This window comes from Rhipicephalus sanguineus, chromosome 6 (genome assembly GCF_013339695.2).
Source record: "Rhipicephalus sanguineus isolate Rsan-2018 chromosome 6, BIME_Rsan_1.4, whole genome shotgun sequence".
Classification (NCBI taxonomy): Eukaryota; Metazoa; Arthropoda; class Arachnida; order Ixodida; family Ixodidae; genus Rhipicephalus; species Rhipicephalus sanguineus.
Genome location: NC_051181.1, coordinates 133942672 through 133957007, shown reverse-complemented (window position 1 = coordinate 133957007; position 14336 = coordinate 133942672). Strand labels below are relative to the sequence as shown.

Sequence of the window (14336 nt, the reverse complement as noted above, 5' to 3'; positions counted from 1 at the left end):
GGTGGTGCAGAGAAAAGAAGGAATGATTGGAACAGAACGAAGGGGGGCACGAAAAGAAGGGCCGCATAACAAAGCACGGCTTCTTATACGATGATGGATCGATACGTTTTCATTTGTGACGGCGCCGTGCGTGTTGATGTATTGGAGGAGGGACGTACGGACACCACTCGATGGTGTATACCTAACGGCGTCGTGGGCGAGTGACCTACAAGCGTGGACAGTGCAGGCGCTGGTCGTACGCGAATGGACGTTGCCTTCAATTAGCGGCCGGCGGAGTCAATTGATTCCAAAAAAAGACAGGGCGTACGTGCAAACACGGACACAAGAAAGAAGTCAGGACACCACAAACGCCGGCGTTTGTGGTGTCCTGACTGCTTTCGTGTGTCCGTGTTTGCACGCCCTGTCTTTTTGGAATGAATACTTACCAACTAGCTCAGCTCTCTGTTATTCGAAGTGTCTTTTTTGGAATGAATACTTACCAACTAGCTCAGCTCTCTGTTATACTAAGGAGTCAATTGTTTCCACCCGATGCCCCCGATTTTCTTTCGTACTACACGTTGTTCACTGACGCAGGAGCAGCGTGCCCTATTGTAGAGAAGTCGTTGGGATTTAGCGGAATTTTCACTATAAAGTTTCGTTAAAAGCGGATTTACGCAGTTTTCAGAGAGGAAATGATGCATTGAAGAAACCGGAAGCTTACTATTACGCTGAAGCAAGGTCTGGGTACGGGCTGGTTGGTATTTCTTTACAAATGTGACTGCAGCGCATGTAGATACAACATACAGACAGACCGACGCAGACGAGCGCTGACGTCCGACTGAAATTTTATTTTGAAGGTCAAGCATATATGACAAATACACTAAAAAGCACCCCCTACCAAAATACGAAGCCAGCATGAGCAAGCACTCTGCTTTCTGTTCCGACGTGGGAGCGGCCCGCAACGTGCTAGGGCGCGTTCCGAGGGACCGAAATAAAGTTTATTCATCCATCCATGAGCAAGCACTAAAAAAAATAAAAGCACAGGCTGCCCGCTCAAGATGAACAAGAGCGCATGCGCAAACGCAAGAAAGCAAGCTCCTTATCTGTTAAAGCTATTACAGCTGCGAGGTTAGAGGCCGTGTGTAGATCCATAAGTGTGGTTTGGCTTCGCTTACCTTTGCTGGCTTATCCGCACTGAATAAGCCGTACGCACGGCTTATCGCACTTCGCTTATCCACAACGGCACGTGATTGGTCAAGCGTAAGTATACCGAGGTCAAAACAGGCTCAGAGAATATACGTTGTTGGTCTAATTTGACACGAATTGCATACGTGTCAGCTTCAGCGCAACGTAGAGACAAGTGCAGGGACGATCAAGCAAGTATGATGGGCTAGTTTGTTGCAAGTATTACGGAACATTATTTTGCGTCTCAATTTTATAGCCAATATGGAGCGACATGCACAGGGCAAACGCCGAACTTCAGCGGGCCTTTGCTGCACAATTACGTCCTATGAACAAACAATGTCGGACTCTCGAGGATTACACACGCGCTGTGAGAGCCGATGCAGGAAAGTGCGAACATTCTTTACATTCTATGTACCGTCTTCACAATTGTAAAGCTAGCTTTTCTGCCACGCAAGTTTCCCGCAGCTTAAGGCGGCATAGCCACTTTTTCCCATCAGCTTGTGTAATCAGTTTGCTTGTATTATCACACGGAAAATGTAGGCGTGCCTCTCGTGGTGAAACCGTGTGTGCAAGACAAACTTAGACATTTACAGCTAGAACATCCATAGTCCTTTGAACGACGACCGCTGCCGCCCCTTAGTTGGGCGAACGTACAGTACAGCGGTGCGGAGAAGCGCAACTGCGAAATGTGAAAGGGGTCTAATACGATAGCTGCGGGTGGCTTAGGTCCGCGTGTGTGTTTGAGCCGCCTTAGTTTCGGAGTGTAGGAGCTTCCCATGTGGTCGCAGATCTGTCGTTCGTGTTTTTTCTACGACGCTCATCTGCCGAACCTTCGGCGAAGCAGCGTGCGTCGTGCATTTCTGTTGTAATGTTAAATTCTGTGGCATTGCGTGTCAAAAGTGAACAGTCGAATCTCGTTATAACGAAGCAGCAGCTGGACCATAAGTTAGTTCTTTATATCCGATAGTCGTTGTAACGGTACATATAAGTACCGGCCGTAATAAATCGGCAATCTGGCACACGCAAAAGTCCTAGATGCAAAAACGCGTGCTCTGCGCAGGATGACGTTTTCCATAGTGTCCACAGTGATCTCCTGTCCATGTCCGCGGCGTCCGCATTATTTATGACCAAAATTTCCGCAACTTTTTCAACCACATTTCTTACCAAATTTTCAATATACAATCACGTTTTCTTAATGGGTCGTGAATTGTCTTTCAATATTTATTTTGCTTTTTATGCTATACGTTTCTAGTGTTAAGCCTCGCGCGAACCGTACATTTATTCGTTATAGCCGATATCGCAGCGGCTCTCGCGTTGTTGGTTTCGTTATAAAAAGAATAAGTGCCACTGAAACGAAGCGTGACCAGCCAAAGTTTGTGTTTAGTTCGCTATAACCGATAATTCCCTGTATTAGTGTTGGTTATAACGAGGCTCGACTGTACGTATACTTTTGACACGTAATGCAAAGAATGCACGAGGCAGCACGACCCACTGTACGCAATTTTGAGACGTAATGCAAAGAATGCAGCACCTGCTGAGCGGGTGGTGCATTCTGCACAAAGTATCAGTTTATGATGGGAGCGACTAGAGAACGTTGGTGGAGTGGTATTCGTCCTGCACAAGGCATTACGATAGTGTGATGCTGATTAAATTATTTAAGTGTGATCCAGCTTGCTCTTTATTACAAAATATACTTCGATTCTTCTACATGTTTCTGCAAACTTTTTCAGCCCCTCGTGTAGTCGCCTCGCGTGCTCGATTTCGGGTCACGCTTCTTTACGTTGCAGATCAGGCACCGCATTTTGGGAGTCGCAGCGGCCCCGGGCGCGCCTCTTTACTTCCGGCTCGCCACTTTCATCACTTCCGGTTCGCGGGGGCTCATTTGCATTTCGGTACCACTTTGTAGGGCCCGCTTGGAGCAGTCGTTTAGCACGCGTTTCTTGGTTCCTCCGCAAGAAGCACCGAAGAAAAAAAAAGTGCCCCCTAGTTCACGCGAAATATTTTATTCTTTTGTCAATGTACAGGTCTGAATCACACTTGTTCCTGTGTTAATCACACTTTTAATCGTACCTTCTGCACTGTAATAATTTTTGTTGAAAATTAAGATTGATTGATTGATTGATTGATTGATCGATTGATTGATTGATTGATTGATTGATCGATTGATTGATTGATTGATTGATTGATTGATTGATTGATTGATTGATTGATTGATTGATTGATTGATTGATTGATTGATTGATTGATTGATTGATTGATTGATTGTCTGGTGCGGCCGACGGGCAGATTCGGCCATCATGTCTTTCAAAACTACATGCTAAGGCGACCACCGGATTCATACCGCGCAGTCAGACAGCATCCTGGTTACATGTTCTTTCTAATAAAAAACATTCCAGCCACTGCAGCCACTGCGAAGCCGCTCGATCACTCTAGATAAGTAGGATCCAGAACACGTGTGTGTGTGTGCGTGTGTGTGTGTGTGTGTGTGTGTGTGTGTGTGTGTGTGTGTGTGTGTGTGTGTGTGTGTGTGTGTGTGTGTGTGTGTGTGTGTGTGTGTGTGTGTGTGTGTGTGTGTGTGTGTGTGTGTAAGAGAGAGAGAAGGGGAGGCATTGTTTTTGGCAGCAAAAACTGCGAAATTTTTTTTTAAATTGCTCCACTTTTCAATTAGCTCCTGCTGCCCTTGTCCCCTGTAAAGTGTCGCCTATACGCACGAAAACGCGATTCTTATCACCGTCGCTCGCTCCTACACCTGCGTACGAGTGCGTGGCTCCCGGTGGGGCACGTAGTTCTTTTTCGTTCTGCACCGCACTTTGTACACGCATTACAAACCCACCCAAACATACAACACTTTGTAGACTCTTCTCTCTACATCTGCCTATCGTCTTCGTCTCCTGCGCCTGTCACCCTTTTGCTTGGTATGCGTCTTTATTGCGCACTGTCAGTCACCGGCTTGCATCGGAACGTATTGATGGAGTCCGACAGTATGAAGACTGCAGCGTAAACAAAACAGGCACAAGAAAGAGTTGGCACGAACACTTTACTGTGCTTGTTTTATTTGCGCTGCTGTCTTAATCATGTTGGATCAACTAGCCCGATCTTCAACCCTACAAAGTCCTACAGATAGGTATACTGAAGCTACCGACTAAACACGTCGCACATTGAAGCGGAGAAATGCATCGAAATAATTACGTCCGCACCAAGGTCCCGAACTGCTTGAAATTACACCTGAATCTCGGTACGCGGCTTCACGCGTTGTACCGTAAATATTTTTAGTAATCAAGTTGGGAGCGATGCAGTATCCTAGTTTATTTGTTACGCAAATGTTATCTATACTTTTTTGGCTATTACACAAAAAAAAGACAGAAAAAGAAGAGAACAGAGATTGAGGGCAAATGCGGAGCGATGCCACCACATTTCCGGAATCGGTGAAGATACATGCCACGTTAAAACGCATTGAAAACATCCGAATCTGCTGCTGCGCTACTGCGGAATAAAAAGCCGTAGTTGTATATAAACGCGCGCATATATGTTGTGTTTAACCTTGGGGATATTTCCGCTCGCTGCTTATAACTACGGGCTTCCTGCCCGTACTGCGAAACTTTTGAGCTGTGCTCCGCCAACGCACACGCTACCGTTTCGCCATTACAAAAAAAAAAAAAAAACGGCAAATGGCTTTTTACAGAAAACCATCTGTTTTTTAACTCGATTCAGAGACCCTGAACAACCGTCGCGCCGTCTTATGACCTCGATCTTATTATTATTATTTTTTAGCTGTAGTATATAGATGTCAACAGCACTATCAGGAGTTGCATTAAGCATGTACAAATGAAGGAAAGGAGATGACTTTTAAGGACTCGCTTTTTCTTTGTTAGACACAACATTAATGAGAACTAACAGACAGTTATGCCAAGGAAAGTATAGGGGATGTTATTTGTAATAATTGGTATATAAATGGGAAGAAAATAACGTGGACGAAAATATAATTCGCCGCAGGTTCGGTCCCTGCCGGCGGCGAGTTATCTTTTCGTCCACTTTACTTTCTTCACATTTATATACAAATTATTACAAATAGCATACCCTGTATACTTTCCTTGGCATTACTGTCTGTTAGTTCTCATTAATATTAAACATCTATGGCACACGCCTCGATTAAACACCCGTGACAAGGATTTCTACAGATTTTAAATGAAAGTTCTATAGAGTTCTTGTCGCGGATGAACGCGCTGTAGCTATATTATAGACGGCGGAATGCGGGGCTCCGGATATATTTTCTTTTTTGTGGGCTTCTTTAACGTAAATATCGTTCTAAGTTAGGCGGAAAGTTGGGCCAGTTGGTATCGACCATAATAGGACATCATTACTAGCGCAAAGGGAGACGGGGACGAGAACAGGAAACACAGGACCAGACAAGACTTCAACTAAACTTTATTACATTTAACATGCAAGTATATGCACACACAAATTGGCGACCGCATGCGCACAAGAGTCTCCCTCTCTGACAAGAAGCTTGATTATCTGCGAAGAAATTGATACCATATGGGTTATCAATCTATTTTATATGAGTTTAACGGTTCTGTTGCGCGCATGCGGTCGCCAAATTTTGTGTGTATGCACTTGCATGCTAATTGTAATAAAGTTTAGTTGAAATCTTGCCTGGTCCCCTGTTTCTTCTTTTCGTCCCCGTCTCCTTTTGCGCTAGTAATCGTGTCCTGTTAATATATCGTTCTAAGTACGTAAGTACGTCCTCTCTCACTGTTGCTGTATATGCTTACACTTTATAAGAGCGCGGAAAAGGTCAAACTTCAAATGGTCTTTTCTTGATTAATAGTTGAAGCAGATTGGAAACGCGGGCACCATTAGCTTTGGATAGTCAAAATATTCCAATACACTGCTAACTTGCGACCCGCTATCCGACCTTCAACAACAACTATACTACGATTACACTGAAAAAAAATAAAAAAAAGACACTTTGCGAAAGTAAGACTTGGTGTTCCTCCTCCTCGAATATATCGCATGTGTTCGGGGACCGGGGAGGACATGTACACTAATTAATATTAATTAATTTGGTTGTCCATCTTTTCTAAACAGCGTTATGGGAAGTATACTGTTTGAAATGAACGAATCGACGCATCCTTTTTGCCGCAACATCGCAAGACAACTTCACTGCTGATATATTGCCGTCTATATTCATCAGTGTTCTGTAGATGATAGTAGCGAGCATACAGTGTATGCAAGGTAAAGCTATCTGCTATCTATCTCACTTTACGCCTTTCGATCGTTTCAATATAATATAATAAAAACTCACAGGGCCCCTTATGCGTTCACCTAAGACGACTCGAAGGCAAAAGCCATCTCCTTCTCCTTTTTCATCCTGCTCAGTCAATGTATTGAGCAGCGTAACCACTGCATCACCGCAGCGGCGATCGTTTCAGTGTGCTCTGACACAATCGTCGGAGTAGCTTCGTACACCCCCGTTGAGCCTTTTGTTTCGTGCCCGCCTCTGCTTGTGCCGTGACCCCTTTAAAACTGTGCGAGATATGTCGAGCTTCGCTTTCGTTCTGCCTGTCACGCCTCGTTGAAGCGCATCATTCGTCATCCCTCGGGTGACACGTGACCCGGGATACTCGCGCGAAAGCGTTTGTGGGCAACGCTGCGTTATGGTGTTCCCTCGTACTTCAAGAGCATGGCTTTGTATACTGCCGCTTTCCCGGATGGCTGCTTTAACACGCTGCGCTGCTCCTACTAGTGCTTTTGTTGAACGAGCTCGCGGGTTGCAGTGATATTCCGGCCGATTTACCGTGTCGAGTGCTGTATTCAAGCTGTTGCTGCATTTTGCTCAATGTTTCTCTCTCTCTCTTTCTTATCTCGAATTATTAGTTCCATGAGATCTCAGGGAAGGGGAGGGGGATGAGCCCCTCCTCCTAACTTCAAAGGGGAAGGGGGACGCCTTGCTGGGTGACCAGCAGGCTATATCACGCACATATCCATATATGGCTGCCATGTATGGATCTATATATGGTGGCCATGTACGGATCCATATATGGCGCCATATATGGATCCATATATGGAGTATACTCCCACTCTCGCGCACACATACATACATATGAACAATCATGTTGGCTGGAGGCACAACGAGACGGGCTGCTCCAGCAAGGTTGGGACCTCCTTGAACAAAAGGAAACTTTGAACACGGCCGTTTCTACACATTCATGCACACTGACTTCTATTGAATAAAGAAACCACGGTCGCTTTTGTTGTATATACTTCGCGCCGTAGTATACGGTCATGCCGCTGCAGTTTAATTATCTCGCAATCGCTCGAGGACATATACCCGCCATGAAGTATCTGACAGTGCAGGTGCACAGATCACGTTCTTTCGTCACTTATCGAAACCTCCTACATCGCAGTTTCCCGTGTCGATGCGCATTCGTTGGAATTGTTTTCGTTTCACTTCTCGGTAAGAGCGCGCGTTGTCTGTTTTTGTACGTGAGCTTGTTCGACACGATTTGTCTGGCATGCACACAGCTGTGTGCTCCCTGGGATTTTTTGCGAAGTGGGAATATTTTCGGTAGAGTGCAATCCACCTGACCCGCTAGCGCGGTATGTGTTCGGTGCCCTGTTGTTGAGGACGCGTGCAGCGTTTCAACCATTTCTCAGAATCGACATTGGTTAACTGGATTGGATCCCCGTGACGCTGAGAAAATAATAAACGCTGCATCGAACAGCCAATACAAAAATCACAGCATATCCACAGAGTGAATGATGATGAGTGGGCGAAGCTGCGGAGGTTCATCGGTAAACCGTGAATCTTCCGTGAATTCTGCCCAGTACATCATCACCGACGTGAGATAGGGCGCGTTTATACTAAAGGTTCGATGAGTTATGACGACTTGCAGCTCACTTTAATTTTACATGTACGCTGCGAATTTTCATTGTTTAGAAAACCATTGCTTTAGAAAACATCTGGCGTCTTTCGTTAAGCAGCTGGCGTCTTTTCCTTTTGCTTTAGAAACATCTGGCGTTCTTCCGTTTTGCTTTTACAAAACATCTGGCGTCTTTCGTTGGTTTATTTCATCAATAAACGGCGTTTTGAACAAAATTTTTATTGTTTAATTACGCACAGGAGAAATCTCATCAGGCACTACCTTGGAGGTAAAGAATGGCTGCTAATGGGAATGAGAGACAGAAGAAGTCGGCTTTTAGCTACCGCTGCGAATTTTTTATTGTTCAACAACGCACAGGAAAAATCTCCCACCGGCACCACCTTGGAGGTCAAAGCGTAAGACTGGTTACGGACTACGACTACGACTACGAGGGACGAACGGGTGCCGCCTTAAGGAGCTTCGCCCCTAAAAGCTGATTTGGTGTGGTAGTAGTAGCGACTGGATACCTTGAAATTAAAAATGTAGTCCGCCTCAGTAGTACAGTAGTTACGGTGCTCGGCATGCTCACCCGAAGGTTCCGGGTTCGATCCCGGCTGCGACGGTCGCATGTCCGATGAAGGCGAGATGCTGGAGGCCCGTGTACCGTGCCACTGATTCCAAGATGCATGCTCATTTATTTTTCTCGTCAGCTAAAACTAAACAACTAAAGAAGATAAAACGGCCTTCTGCGAATTCCTGGGTGACACGAGGAGGATACCTTGTTAATTAATTGATATTTGATCAGATCAACAACACTTCGGTGCCTCCAAAAAACACCAATTTGTTCATCATGTATATTCCAAATGACTTCGTTATTGCTGAACTTTCTTGCTGTTAACAAAATTAGTTTTAAAGCCTACAGATTCGGCTATATTTCTTACTATTCCTTACGCAGCTTTTTTTCATTTTCTAAATTTTCACTTACAATAACCAACGGCATCTTGACGAATAGGCGCAGTTAATCGAGGAGCAAGCTAGCAAAATGGCACTTGGCAACTATTTCGATCAAAGCCCAACACCATAACATTGACAACAACATTTCCTTTTAGATGCGAAGTATCTTAAAGGGGTGGTGCCATCAAATTTCGAGGCTATAACAAGCCTGTTGTGGGTTTCCTCTGTATGCAAGGACATTCCACACGAAGGGTTGGACACAGCAAACGTTTAGAATATATTTTCATTCACTTCCAAAGTGTACCTAAATGCTCATTCTCCCGATCGAAACCCATCGCTAGCGCGCCAACAGTGACGTAGATCTGTAGGATGGGCAACGAAAGTTGTAGTGACGTCACACCAAATCTGCTGTAGTAACGTGAGTGACCTCCGGACCTCCGCCACTTCCGCAACGTACGTACCGGCTGTAATGAACTAGAATACATTCTAGTTCACTGTAGTACCGGCAAAGCATCGGTTGCTACATCACTCCCCGAGTTTCGATCGCTTCCTGGCTATGTGCGTCACAGCCTTGTGTGGTCACGTGACCACGCCTCCTACACTTCTACGTCACTGCCCAACCTCGGCGCCCAGAAACCGAAACCGAAAGTTGTCCAAATCAAAAGCGATATTAAGTTATTTAGCGAGAATACATGAATCTTGGTGCGTGCATCATGCTTCCTGGAGCTATAGGAAACGCTTACAGCAAAAAATGCGCAAGCCACAAATTTGGTGGCACCACCCCTTTAAGGTCGAGCTCAATCCGGCGGTGGTGGTGGTGGTGGTGTGCGGCGTGACCACCCTTACTGCGCATGCGCATACCCTCTCCACACACCTCCTCTCTACGCACCCTCTCCCCTTCCCCTCTCCACTTTCCCTCTCCCCTTCCCCTCTCCACGTTCCTCCCACTTTCCCTCTCCACATTCCCTCTCCACTTTCCCCCTCCCCTCTCCCATGCCCCTCTCCCCTCCCCCTTTCCACACTTCCTCTGAAACGCGGGCTAGACACGCCGAAATTCTCTCCTGCGCAACGCCGCAATGAGCTCGAGCGCATGCGCGTCCCCTCCCCTTCTCTCCTCTCCTACGCTGCCCCCCTCTCGCCCGCCTGTCGACCGCGTTCCCCGCTCGCCCTGTGAGAATTAACGGCCAGGCTAGATGGAAGATACGACGCGCGTAGCGTCCCTCTTCGCGTTCCACGACGCGAGGTCGGTAGCATGCCCAACGAACGCCAACGGAACGCGATCGTGCAAGTGCTCCGGCTTCGCATCGCCTCATGGTCCCCTTTAGCGGGAGATGGTGTAATTTTTCTTTTAGCACTTGGAAGGTAAAATATGTCACGTTCAGAGAGTTCCTTGATCTTGTTCTCTCTCTCTCTCTCTCTCTCTTTCTTTTGCCAGATTCGCTGGCCGGATTTGCCGCATAGCATATGCATGTAGTGCAATCGGGCATATCCACTTCATCTTTTCCTTTTAATTTGATAGCTTCGCATCTTTTGTTTGCCTAGCGCACACTGAGCTTTCTGGGAAGAAATGCTCGAATATATACACGACCTATACAACGACTCAGTCCAAATGGCGGTTCGCGCAGCGACTGCATATGGCGTTGAACATGCGCCGTTACGCCTCGACGTTTCGGAGAAAAACAAAAAGAAGGCAAATAAGTTCAGTCTCTTCCTCAATGCCGTGAGTGAGGCCTTGCAGCTAGTCGCGCAAGTCCTTGTTGATTTGCGCGAGCCTGCTGTCGTAACTTTCCGTATACGCGCGTTCGAAGTACTGGGTCCCAATGGGTTTCCAGAAATAAAGACGATCGACGTTCATAGAGCTTCGCGATCGTACAACGCAGGGGTGCGTTATGAAATCGGCGCGCCCAGCGGCCTAGAGCATGGACAGAGGCTGCAGAAAGGCGAGCAATGGATTATCGCATATACTCGTTTATAATCTCCCTCCCCTTATTTTCCCCATCTCTCTTTCGCAACGATTATGATCTAAGAGCAGAGATAAGAAGATAGCGGGGAGGAGGGTCGCATCAGGAGCGAACTTGAAATTTAAGGCTATGTCGCTCTGATTTCTTGGTTCTCGTATAAGCCGTTCACATACACAACTTTGCACCAAAAGCACTTTCATTTGTCCCCTCTGCCTTCCCCTGCCCCGGATGTCATTCAATCGTCTGTGTCGAGTTACCGAAGGTCAAGTTACAAATCTCTATCAGTGATTGTTTTGCCAGAGATTCAATCGATATCACTCAATCACTGACGTATTACGTAGGAATCAGTCAATCGCACATCGTTCACGTGTTACCGATAGAGGTCATTCAGTCAAATATCCGCGGCATATTCCCAAGAAATTTATCAGTCCAGCATCCGTAGCGTCTAATCTGTGGGATTCAATCCAACCGGTATCCGTGACGTATATCATGGGATTTATTCAATTCCGTATCCGTAACCTTGAATTCACTCAATCCCGTATCCGCGACGTATTGCCTATAAAACCTAGCATTCCGTCTTGCCGAAGTGCGCTCTTTGTAGGTGTAGATGTGGAGCGGATAATTTCCGAGCGACCGCTTATAAGTGTCCCTCTGCAATATCTGTTGTATTTTTGTTCAGAAAGCGAGAGGAGAAGGGTTTTCAAGTATGAAATAGGGAACAGAAGTGGGAAAGTTAGCGTTACAATCAACACGTTACAAACGTTTTTTTTTTTCTTCATTAGAAATGTTCGGGGTTGCATGTTAGTTTAGATGTAGTCGCCTATGCAAAAGCGCCCCCAGCAGGCGTGCTTCTGTTCATTTCCTGGTTCGGCACGTAATACCAGGTAATACCAAAGAATTTCAGTTCATTTAATTATGCTGTGCCGCCTCAAAATAGCTTGGTTATGCCGTTATTTTCTCCGTTCTACGTGAGCGTACGTATCATCATTCTCAGTCAGCTTGAAAACATCTAAACATATATAACATCACATGTCAAGCGTTTGCTGGATTTTGCTACCGCATTGCACAGTGACGTAGCCAGGGGAGGGAGGGGGGAGGTGCACATCGGGCCCGTGCCCCCCAACCCCGAAATTTTTTTCTGCCACGGGATACGCAGCACAAAATGACACTCCTCCCCACTTACCTACCCGGAGTCCCACGTCGGATCAAGGGCGTGCCCCCCCCCCCCCACCCGAAAAAAGTTTCTGCCTACGCCACTGGCATTGCGGTAACCTTATTCAAGTGCTACCATTGAAAAGTATTGATTGCAGCAAAATTCCGAAGTCTTCGAATTATCAAGAGAAACTTGATTGCCCTTTAGAGCGTTCACTACAGTGTTCAGAGCGTACACTTGAGGTTTAAATGCACATATATACCCAAAAAAGTGGACGGGAGGATGACCGCCATCGTAGCTCAATTGGTAGAGCATCGGATGCGTTATTCGAAGGTTGCAGGTTCGGCCCTTGCCGGCGGCAAGTTGTCTTTTCGTGTACTTTAATTGCTTCACATTTATATCGTAATTACTACAAATAACGTCCCCTATACTTTGCTTCTCTGTGTTAGCAATTCGAAAAACGCGCCTAAGTGTATTCAGTGCGCGCTGATTGGTCCGAGCCTGTTTCGGTTTTGCATTCGCATCTCGCGATTCTCGGCGCGGCGCTTCGGTAGGCTCCTAGTTTCCGGTTACAGGCACAGATGGCAGCGCGTGCGACAAAGCAAACAAACGCAAAGATAGAATGAAGGAGCGAAGGAAAACGCAAGAACGCGACGCGGGGCGGCCAGCTGGGGTATTTTGGCTTGGCTGCAAACCGAATGTGAGCGACTGTGTTTTTTTAGTGTCCTCTCACCGCTGCCCCCCGGGCTCGTCAAAGTGGGCAAGGTGTGCTTTCATGCCGGCAGCTCCGGCACGATTTTTTTTTTATTTCACACGTTTCGCGAGTTAACGTGCCTGCCACAGCGGAGACACCGCATTTCGCCACCTGCGTTTTAAAGCACTTTTCGTCGTCGGGCGTTGCAAGCTTCCCGCGTGGAGCATTAGCCGCGCCACGCCTGGGGATCACATCGCCGTTCGAATGTTTCGCGAGGCGGTGAGACACCACATACAAAGTCAAGCAGTGCGAGTGTTTCCTTTGCGACGCTTTCATCAGAGGCGTGTGTGTCATCGGCGCGGAATACGAGTGACGCGGTGCTGGATTCGCTTCCGGGTGTCCTGAGGAACCGCTTTCCTTCCTTCGTTCCACCCTCGAAAACGAGCCTTCGCGCATCTATCACCTCGTGGTCAGCTATTAATGACTCTCTGTGGTTATCGGTTTGTGTTTTGCGGTCGGCCACTACAACGCCTACTGCCGGCTCACTTTGGAGTCGCCGTGTTGTGCTCGCTACTTCACACGTGCTCGAGTGTCGGGGTGGGCCTGTCCTGCGCGGTGTGGTGTCCTGCGCTTAACGTCTGAAACGGGTCTCCCAACGTCAGTGTATGCGTTAGGTTGATTGCTCGCTGTCACCGCACTTTCAGAACCACCAGCAAACAACACGGCACGAAACGTCGGCAATGGCTAGTGGTTCTATCGCGGTGTTGAGCCGTGTTTATCTGAAACTTGTGTGTGCACGGCGCGATTATGATTACGCACGTGTTTCGTTGGACGTGTTAGTGCGATAGTTTTTCGTAGAGTTTGCTGAACTGGCAGTAGTAACCACTAAGCTAGTCTCTGCCGATGGGAAGGCGTTAGCTCTGCAAAACTGATTTTTATGCCTCCCTGTACGCTTCAGCAATATGCATGGAAATATACACTCGGCTATTTTTGGTCCTTGCGCAGCAAATGGCTGCGTCGTGCTATTTTAAGGCACCGCGTTACTTACAGCTAAAGTTACAACTAGTCTACGTGATTCCTTCCATGTTTTACCTTGCACTTCTCAAATTGACTTCCAAGGGCCTGCGATCAAATGATTTTGCTATCGTAAGCGGGAAAGCTCTCCCGGCTCGTGTTTTTCTAGAGCCTTGTTCAGGCATAGCAAAACGTGATCCATCATTACACACAGGCCATGCAGCTACGGTGTCTGCATTTGCTGCGCACCTGCACTGCCTTGCCGGCTCTTGTAGCAGCTGTGAGCGCTGTCATGAGGCAGCCCTTAAGCTTGTCTGGCTTGCAACAAAAGCATGCTTTGCATCTGCGCTACGCACGACCCTTCACTAAGGCCAAACAGTTACTCGGGTTCTAATTGTACGACAAGTGACGTGCAGCATGCTATCCACACCGTCATTCTCTTTGATCATGAATCGCTTGTTGTCTTGGGTCACGAAGATATCTTTGTATTCTCGTCTTGGCACGTTGTGTTGTAATGTAAGCTCATGTGCTCA

The 14336-nt window shown here is 46.9% G+C and overlaps 1 protein-coding gene across 20 annotated transcripts in view; it reads left to right on the top strand.

Annotated features, from left to right (window-relative positions):
- LOC119396471 (plasma membrane calcium-transporting ATPase 2) overlaps window positions 1–14336 on the top strand; it is a 332288-nt gene that overhangs the window by 228749 nt on the left and 89203 nt on the right. Inside the window, exon 1 of one of the 20 annotated variants that reach the window (XM_037663699.2) lies at window positions 12737–12860. The exons of 18 other annotated variants lie outside the window; for them this stretch is intronic. The gene's annotated coding sequence lies outside the window, so the exon portion shown is untranslated. Of the gene's footprint in view, window positions 1–12736; window positions 12861–14336 lie in introns of those variants that run through there. One more of the 20 variants, XM_037663700.2, reaches the window with a different exon arrangement.